General features: G+C 38.4%; 1 pseudogene across 1 annotated transcript; it reads left to right on the top strand.

Moving 5' to 3' along the window:
- Nucleotides 1-2382: 2382 nt before the first annotated feature.
- Nucleotides 2383-8540, top strand: LOC307105430 (small ribosomal subunit protein uS5-like; annotated as a pseudogene). Its single transcript has 2 exons — nucleotides 2383-2454; nucleotides 7949-8540. The product of its transcript is annotated as a small ribosomal subunit protein uS5-like (transcript).
- Nucleotides 8541-10180: the final 1640 nt, after the last annotated feature.

The following is a 10180-nucleotide window of genomic DNA, read 5'->3' as shown; positions in this document are numbered from 1 at the left end:
AGCATCTGATATTCCTCAGAAACAGTGCCTATTGAGTGTTTTTTTTCTGTATAGGAAACACTGTTTTCTCTATGCAACCCCTACTTTTGTGTGAAAAATTGTGTATATTATATAATACAACATGGCAACTCCCACCATGAGATTCTCTCTCCTTGGTTTGTTATTGTTGTTTGCTTATTTTTTGGTTCTGTTTTTGTCAAAGTTATATTAGAGTAATTTGTTTTTTGTATAAAATATTAATGATGTTCTTAAAATATTAATATTTCATTTATTTATTTCCTTATCTCTTGTGTAATTCAATAGCTTTCTCATTTTAAAATTAATCCAGGAAAGTATATCCTTTCTAGTTTTTTATTTATATGGTGTTAGCTACATTAGGATAAAAAAACCTATTAATATGTGCAATAGATTATCAGATATCTTCATATACATTACACCTCTGGAAGATAGGTATAAATTTAAATAATCAGGTTTATTAATATTATGTGATAAAAATAAACATTTAAAACAAATATATACCTTCAGTTTTATCCATCCAATGCTCATTATGATATAACAAACCGACAAAGCTTAACAAATGCCATATAGTCTAAATTGAATGAATGCCTATAGGGATATATATGGAATAGTTAGCAAAGTTCTTATGTTCAAATATGCCATTTTAATTGGCATGCAAATGTCAAAGTATGTAAAAATTAGTCCTGCCATTCATAAACATTGGTTACTTTTGATATTCCACACATATTTCCATCTTGAAAATTAAAAATTATATTATTTTAGTCTGTAGTAATTTCCTTACTAATTATGATATATATTTTTTCAAAATGACAAATGTTTTAAGTATTTGTCATTTATTTTGAGGACTGTACTTTTCTTAATATGACCACCTAAATATATGTATAAGGGAACAAATTTAAATTTTTTTCCTCTCTTTTCTTCCACATTAAATAACCTAAGACCAGTAAGGAAATGTTTTTTACGCTGTCTTTTCTGCCAAAGCTCAAAAATGACTTTTATTGAAAATGCTATTCACATAAAAAGGGGGTGCACAGTTTTTCTTTGATTTATACACAGAATTTTTATGATTCTTCTTTATACATCTAAATTGCTGTATATGGCATTCTGCCTTGAAAAAGATAACTTTGTTCATAGGTTGTACTTTTACTTTTTACAAAATGGCAAGAAGAAAATTATAGTGGATAAAATAATTTTAAATAACAATATAAGATGAATTGACATAAATAAAAAACTGTTTTTTATTTCCCCCTGCCTTCTTGAGGAGGAGGATCCTGGTTTTGTACTCTTTTTCTTCTTTCTTTCTTTTTTTGTTCCTCAGCATATAGCACAGTGTTTGGCATATTATGAAAGCTCAATAAATATTTGGTCAATGAAAGGATGTGTGAGTTAAAAAAGAATAATTGCCTACACAATTAACTACACTCCAAGTGATTTCTTGTATGTGCCATTACCCATTCTTGTTTCAATTTTTATGGTGAAGTGACTACTGGAAACGCTTTTAGAAATTTCACCCAGAATGACTCACATCTGATTCAAATCAGAAGAACAATCAATTTGGCACCATCATAAGAGCTCTCAGATGTTAAAGGTGACAAAATGGGCAGAACTCCTCCTAGCAGATTATGGATACCATGTGTGACAGAACTAAGTGGAAAAATGTTTGTATAAATGCCGAAGTGGAAGGCATGTCATGCCCATGTGACTTGGCTGCGGGATACAATGCATTCACTGACATGATGGCAAAGTTGGGTGGCATAGCATGTATGGCATATGGCAGGCTTCTGCTTCAGCAAATGCACACCACATGCCAAAAAGTGGTGTAGCTTTTTACTGATTACTCCTTTTCTTTTTCTTTAAAGTGTTCATAATTACTATTAAAGTTTTTTAGCTACTCCAAAAGAACACAAGCTGCCCAATACCTACTTTATCTTATTCAATAGTGAACTACCATATTATTTGTCCACCTTAAAAATTGCATATGTACACTTATTTCTCAAAATGTAAACTAAAAATAATAAAAGGAAAAAAATCTCATATTTAGTCAAAACAGAAAGAATCACTGTCAAAAATTTAAGTGTACATATGCTTTCATATTCTACTTTGTTATATTCATGTGTTCACTTATTCAACAAACCTTCATTGAGTGTATATGCTAGGAGTGTTTTAAAAAGCAAAGAAATATGGTGGTTTTCAGGTGCCGGAAGTAATTTAGTATTGATAAAGCATATTGTACAGAAATATGGCACTATCCAGAATGCACGGGCCAGAAATCCAATACATGTTATGTTGAGATTAGATTTTATACTGAAGGGAATACAAAACCATCAAAGTGGTTTAAGAGGAGAGTGATGGTCAGATACGCGTATGAAATACATTAATCTGGAGGAGTCTCAATATGGGAAGGAAGGGTATGAGGATGATGACATTCAAGGTAGCGTAAATGGTAATAAGGAGAGCCTAGCTAAGTTAATATCAATGGAGATGGAAAAGAGAGGGCTGAACCATGTGGACAATAGAACAGGCAGGACGCAGTAATCCATTGGAAGCCTCTGGGCAAGGATGGAAGCAACTTAGGATGACTTAAAGGTTGGTTACTTAGTGAACTGGTGAATTTAGGGAAAAGAGGATATTAGAAAGTTTTATTAAATAAATGATAAATGGAGCTTTGAAGATTGTGGAGAATTTGGGGGACCTATGAGTTAATCTAATTGCTGTCTGTAGAAGAGTTGCATGTGTGGAATTATATTAAGGAAAATAATTAAATAGAAGATAAGAATTTTCATCTTAAACACAATGTTTCTTAAATTTATTTTGAGGGTATTATGTTTTATATATGTCCATTAAATCATGCCTTTGATTTTATTTGAAGGTGAATATTTATATCTGCTTTACCAATATTTTGTTTAGGATTTTGCACCTATGTTCTTAAGAAAGATTTTTAGTTTCTCTTTTTTTCAGTATTATGCTTATCTAAAGTTGCTATTAAATTTATGTTTGCCTCATGAAGATTGAGAGATTATTATTTCTTTTTTTAATCTCTGTAATGATTAGGTTAACATTTAAATGGAATTATTCATTCTTTGGGTGTAACGATCTGAGTCAGATGTTTTCTGGTGGGAATATATGAACTACATTCTACTTCTCTGATAATTTCAGGTCTACTGAGGATATATATATGTATGTGTGTGTATATATATATATGTATATATATATGTATATATATAGTTTTATATGTAGTTGTAAATTTTAACACATTACTCTTAAATTAGTATATATATTTCATCTAAGTGCTCTAATACACTGGTATGCAATTATTTATAATATCCTTTTTATCTTTTTGATCTCTGAAACATCTATAGTTATCTCTTTCTTTTCATCCTTCATATTGTTTATTTCAGTTAGGTCAACAATATGTTTTATAAGCAAAGCCAAGATACTTTTTCAAATGAAAGGAGATGCCATTACTTAAATCATGATAAAAGGTGTAACCTTGGACTATCACAGCAACAAGGGTCATGTGGCCTCTGGGTGAATATCTAGTTAGCTTCATATTCTTTCATTTGACACTGATATTCCTTTTTTTTATTATTCTTTTAATTTAGCCATTGAGATTGAACCATGCAAAATATCTATATATATAAAAGTCTAAGTGACTGGCTGTATGTCTGTCCAACTGACCAACTGGCTGATACATATGACTCGCACTGGCAATTTAAAATAAACGTTGACTCACACATGCACGATACATATAAAGCTCTTGCTGGCGCCAATCGCTAGCGTGTGTTGCTTTCTCTCAAGTTCGAAGAGCATGTTAAAGTTGTTAAAGTTCAAATTGTAAATACTTCATCACAAGGGAAATTAGTTAAGCATTCTGAGAGTGTTTTTACCATTAATGTAGTATACAGGGAGATATTATAATAAGTTTAATCAATTTATCAGTCATTGTTTTTATCAATGTTGTTTTTATATCATGTTTTTGTTGTTTTTATTGTTTTTTATAATCTTTGTTGTTGTTATATCATGTTGTTATTGTTTATTAATCAATTTATATATTATTTTCATATACATTTTACTAGTTTTCTTTCATCTCTGACACTTCTATTATAGAGAAACTAGAGGCCCGGTGCACGAAATTCATGCACGGAGGGGGGTTGTTCCTCAGCCTAGCCTGTACCCTCACCAATATGGGACCTCTCAAGGGATGTCCGACTGCCCGTTTAGTCGGACTTCCCTCTCACAATCCAGGACTGCTGGACATCCCTCAGCAGTCGGACATCCCTCTCACAATCCAGGACTGCTGGCTCCCAACCATTCGCCTGCCTGCCTGCCTGCCTGATTGCCCCTAACCGCTTCCGCCTGCCAGCCTGATCACCCCCTAACCACTCTGCTGCCAGCCTGTTTGCCCCCAACTTCCCTCCTCTGGCGGCCTGGTCACCCCTAACTGCCCTCTCCTGCAGGGTTGATCACCTCCAACTTCCCTCCCTTGCAGGCCGGGTCCTTCTCAACTGCCCTCCCTTGCAGGCCGGGTGCCTCCCAACTGCCCTATCTTGCTGGCCATCAGCTATATTGTGTGTTGCAGTGATGATCAATCTGCATAGTACTCTTTTATTAGATAGGATAAAGGCCTGGTACAGGGGTGGGGGACAGTTGGTTTGCCCTGAAGGGTCTCCCGGATCAGGGTGGGGTTCCCTTGGGGCATGGGGCGGCCTGAACGAGGGGCCTGTGGTGGTTTGCAGGCCGGCCACGCCCCCTGGCAACCCAAGCAGAGGCCCTGGTATCTGGAATTTATTTTCCTTCTACAATTGAAACTTTGTAGCCTGGAGCAGAGCCAAGCCTGGGGCTCACTCCGAGGCCGGCAGCCATTTCTGCTGGGGTTATAATTGAAACTTTGTTGCCTTAAGCAGGTGGGCCCGGCCAGGGTGTGCAGAAAGCTTTGCTTCCCCTGTTGCTGGTGGCAACCCTGGCCTGCTCTCTCAAGCTCCATTCTGCTGCCATTTGTTTGAATTTGTTTACCTTCTATAATTGAAACTTTGTAGCTTGAGTGGAGGCTTAGGCCTGGCAAAGGCAGGCAGAAAGTTTGTTTTCCTCTGTTACCTTGGAAACCTTGCTCTCTGTGGCTGTAGCCATCTTGGTTTGGGTTAATTTGCATGTTCGCTCTGATTGGATGGTGGGTGTGGCTTGTGGGTGTGTCAGAGGTATGGTCAATTTGCATATTTGTCTATTATTAGGTAGGGTGGTGAATAGCGATATTAAAATATTTCTTCTAATTAATTTCCTTTCAATGTGCACAAATCCATGCACCAGGCCACTATTATTTTAATAAAACATTAAATTAGACATATGTATTAAAATAAAACAATTAATGAGAAGATAATGCTATCCAGATTTTATAGATAGCCAGTGCTAAATACTTATTGCTTACTGAGATTATATGTTTCTATGAGGTAATCAGTGAATGAAATACGTCTATATTATATTAATAAGAAATAAATAGGCAGATAACATTCACTAGGGATTTATTATGTGTGGATCTTATGTAATCATCATTAAAATCTGTGTCCAATATTATTGTTACTTGGAAGATGTAAAGTCTGATTCTTACTTTGTTCAAAGTCAAATAGCTGAGAAGTGGTGTCACTCACCTTGGCTGGCCTGGGGCCTGCGGACTGGGGGCAGCTCCTGCATTGAGATTCTGCCCCCTGGTGGTCAGTGTGCATCATGGCGACTGGTTGTTCTGCTGTCCAGTCAATTTGCATATTAGCCTTATATTATATAGGATACACACACACACACACACACACATATATGTATATATATATATATGTATGTATCCCATATAATAAAGAGGTAGTATGCAAATTGACCATCACTCCAACACACATGATGGCCACCCCCATGTGGTCAAAGATGGCTGCCCCATGTAGACACAAGATGGCTGCCACAAAAGGGTCAGCAGGGGAGGGTAGTCTTGGGCAATCAGGCCAGCAGGGGAGGGCAGTTGGGAGGGACCCAGGCCTGCAGGGGAGGGCAGTTAGGGGCAACCAGGTCAGCAAGGGAAGAGCACTTAGGGGCAACCAGGCCGGCAAGGGAAGGGCAGTTAGGGGTGACCGGACCAGCAGGGGAGAGCAGTTGGTGGTGACCATGCCTGCAGGGGAGGGCAGTTAGGGGTGACCAGGTCAGCAGAGGAGGGCTGTTAGGGGTGACCAGGCTGGCAGAGGAGGGCAGTTAGGGGCAATCGGGCCGGCAGGGGAGCAGTTAGGCATCAATCCAGCTGGCAGGGGAGTGGATGGGCAACCTTTTGAGCTTGGTGTGTCAAACTTCGCCAAAAAACTGAGCATAACTCGGGTAGTGTGTCATTTTGAGGAAAAAACATTATTTCGCGATATTTATAGTTTAAATAACATAAATGTATAATTGTTATATATAATTGTATTTAGTAAACCTCAGCGGCCACGTGTCATCAGAAATGGCTACGCGTGTCAGTGCTGACATGCGTGTCATAGGTTCGCCATCACTGGGTTAGGGGGTGATCAGGCTGGCAGGTAGAAGCGGTTGGGGCAATCCTGGATTGTGACAGGGATCCCAGATTGGAGATGGTGCAGGCTGGGCTGAGGGACACACCCCTCCCCGCCCTTCTCCCCACCCCCACCCCCGGCCCTTGCACGAGTTTGTGCACCAGGCCTCTAGTATATATACATATAAAACCTGGCTTGGTTATCTTATGAGTATTAGTAAAATATTTATTCATTGAAAAATTTGAAGTTAACTATTCACACTAAGACATTTAAAGTCCTAGGAATTTTTCCCATTAACGTTTGAGAACTTTCAATCACTTATTCATTCAAGTTAAACCTCTGAATGATTCACACTTACTGGCAGTGTTGGGTACTGTTGCTAGACATACAATGTTGAATAAAAGAGAGACAGTTCCTGCTTTCAAGGAGCTATAATTCCAATGGGAAAGCATTAAATAATGAAGGGAACAAACATACAATGATATTTAAGGTAGTAATTCGTTCCAGTAATAAAAATGAAATAGTATGAAGACATAAAATTAACCAGCATGGATGTGATTATAGACCATATCTGATGTAAGCAACAGAGAAAGTCCTGTGAAAATCTGCAGATGGCATTCCAGGCCAGGGGATAAGAATGGCAAAGCCCTCCCCACCAGTTTGGCAGCAATAAGGTCAATGAGCAAGAACAGTGGCAAGGAGATAAATTTAGAGAAGGTATAGGATCCCACTCATAATGAAATGTTAAACATGTTCTGTATTGTTTATTATCGAAAACTAAACACGGTATAGTTGAGCCTTGAACCACATGGATTTAACTGTGTGGGTTCACTTATACACATATTATTTTTTAATCAATACAGTAAATACACTTTATGTTTCTTATGACTTTGTTAATATTTTCTTTTCTCAGGCTTACTTTATTGTAAAAATACAGTAACGTACAAAAATATGTGTTAGTCGACTCTTATCTGTAAGGCTTCTGGTCAATAGTAGGCTATTGTTATTTTATACACAGATTTTCAAAGGCACAGGGGGGTCAGCACCCTTAACTCCTGCATTGTCCAAGGGTCAACTGTACTCCACACAATTTCTGACTCCCTGTTATCCTTGAGATTCAAAATATCTTTGGTATCTCTGGGTACTCTGGAGGAAGCAAAATATATTTGGTAGTAAGAAGCTGTATTCTCTTGGGAATAGAAGCCTAAAGGAGATTGAAAGTAGCACGGTAGATAACAGAGGCACATCCACGATTGAGGGTCAGTAATGACTTTGTGGTTTGTCAATTTCTCTAGGCTAAATTACGCCCCCAATAATTCTCTTCTAGCATGTGTCCCGAGGGGAAGAAAAGACATTTCAAAACATGCTCTCTTGCATCTCCAAATGGTGGATGATGCTGGTGCTGCTTGGAAAAGGACATAAAGATCAAGTTCTTGAAAGAAATCTACCTATTCTCCCTGCCCATCAAGGAATCTGAGTTCAATGATTTTTTTTTTGGGGGGGGGCATCCCTCAAGGACCAGGTTTTAAAGATTATGCTGGTGCAAAAGCAGACAAAGGACAGGGTTCAAGGCATTTGTCACCACTGGGGTCTACAATGGACATGTTGGTCAGGTGTTCATCACTGGAAGAAAACAGCCACTACTATCCAGGGGGCCATCATCCTGGCCAAGCTCTATATTGTCCCTGTGTGGCAAAGCTGGTGGAGCAACAAGATCTGCAAACCACACACCATCCCCTGAGAGGTGAACAACCTCTGTGGTTCAGTGCTGATGGGCTTCATCTCAGCCCCCAGGGGCACTGGTATCGTCTCAGCCCCTGTGCCCAAGAGGCTGTTGCTGATGACCAGTATCCACAACCATTACACCTCAGCCAGGGGCTGCACCACCACCCTGGGCACCTTCGCCAAGGCCACATTTGGTGCCATCTCTAAGAGCTACAGCTATCTCACACCTGACCTCTGGAAATAGACCCTGTTCACCAAGTCTTCCTATCAGGAATTCACTGACCATCTTGTAAAGACCCACACCAGGATTTCTGTGCAGAGGACACAGGCTCCAGCTCTGCCATCATATAATTTTGTACAAGAAAAATAAAGTGAATTAACCCTGTTATATATATGTATGTATATATATATTTTTTTTTCTTGCAACAGTTTATAAAAGAAAGGAAAGCAGCAGTCATTTTAATTGGACACACATGTGCGCACATACACACACACACACACACACACACACACACCCCTCTTCTCAGTTACTTAATCCAAGACAAATCTGGGTGCTGCTTTGCAAGGATTTTCAGAGGTAATAAAAGTTTATAATCAGTTTACTTTAACAGATTATTTTGGATAGTCCTGAATTAATCATTTTTTTTTTGTCCTGTAAAATAGGACATAAGCCTTCCATGAGAAAGAGAAAAGGACAATTAGTGGGCAACAGGATCAGAACTTGTTCATAGGGTTTCAATCTGCTTGTGAGCCTTTCTGCCTGATTGTTCTGTGAATTTCAGTTTTTAGACAGCCCCCACAATTGGATAGGCCAATTACTTGTAATAATCCATGTACCCATATAGCTCCTTCTGGTTCTTTTAACTGGATGAACCCTGACAGATACAAGGAGTGCCCTTCAGAAGTATTCAGCAGGGGAGACACCGAAGGACACGTGGACATATCTATTAATCAGTTTTAAACACCAGATCCAGAGAGCCTGAGGTCAAGTCACAGAATTAGCTGTGAAATAAATACCTTCCTATTCTCTTTATCTCTTCTCCCTTTCTAACACTTACTGAGGTTAGGCATTTTTAATGGAAATCTGTTGGAGACATTTTACGGTTTCTAATTTGTTTCATTTTAAAGGGATACACCCAAAATCCAGATATTGTGACGTATTAGCTTTGTATAGCTGCTGTAACAAATTAATGCAAACTTACTGACTTAAAAGAATACAAATTTATTATCTTACAACTTTGTAGATGGGAAGTTGCAGCACAGCTCTCAATGGGCTAAAATCAAGCTATCCGTTCCTTTCAGGAGGCTCTTGCGGATAATTGGTTCCCTCCCCTTTTCCAGACTCTAGCAGCCACTGCATTTCGTGATTCAGTGTTGCCTTCCTTCATCTTTAAAGCCATCAATGAAGGGTGGAGTCCTTCTCATAGAACATTACTCTGACTTTCTCATGGGCTTCCTCTTCCACTTTGAAGGCTACTTTTATTACATTGACTCACTCAGATAATCCAGAATAATCTCCTACTTTAAAGGGCAAGCCAGTTAGTAAATTTTATTCCATCTGCAAACTTAATTTCCTTTGTTTTGTAACATAACACAATCACCGGTGGTGAGGATTTGGACTTTGACAACTTTGGCAGTGGACGGAAGTTGGACAATTATTTTGCCTACCACACATGAGTTCTTTGCTTAATTGGATCTGGAATAACTAAACATTTTGGAACTTCTTTTCATCCCTTGATAAGACATAACTTTACTTAGATCAATGAATCCCACTGACAGGAAACCACTCCTGTAATAAATCATAGACATGTAAAAACTTGAATTTGTCACCTAACTAGCAGTTGGATCTATGTCCAAAGATGGAATTTTTATATTTCATCGTTATAAGCCTTAACTAAAATTGTCCTTTTCGTCTGGCATTC

The sequence above is a fragment of the Cnephaeus nilssonii genome, assembly GCF_951640355.1.
Source record: "Cnephaeus nilssonii genome assembly, chromosome: 9".
Classification (NCBI taxonomy): domain Eukaryota; kingdom Metazoa; phylum Chordata; class Mammalia; order Chiroptera; family Vespertilionidae; genus Cnephaeus; species Cnephaeus nilssonii.
This window is presented reverse-complemented; position numbering and strand designations above follow the sequence as displayed.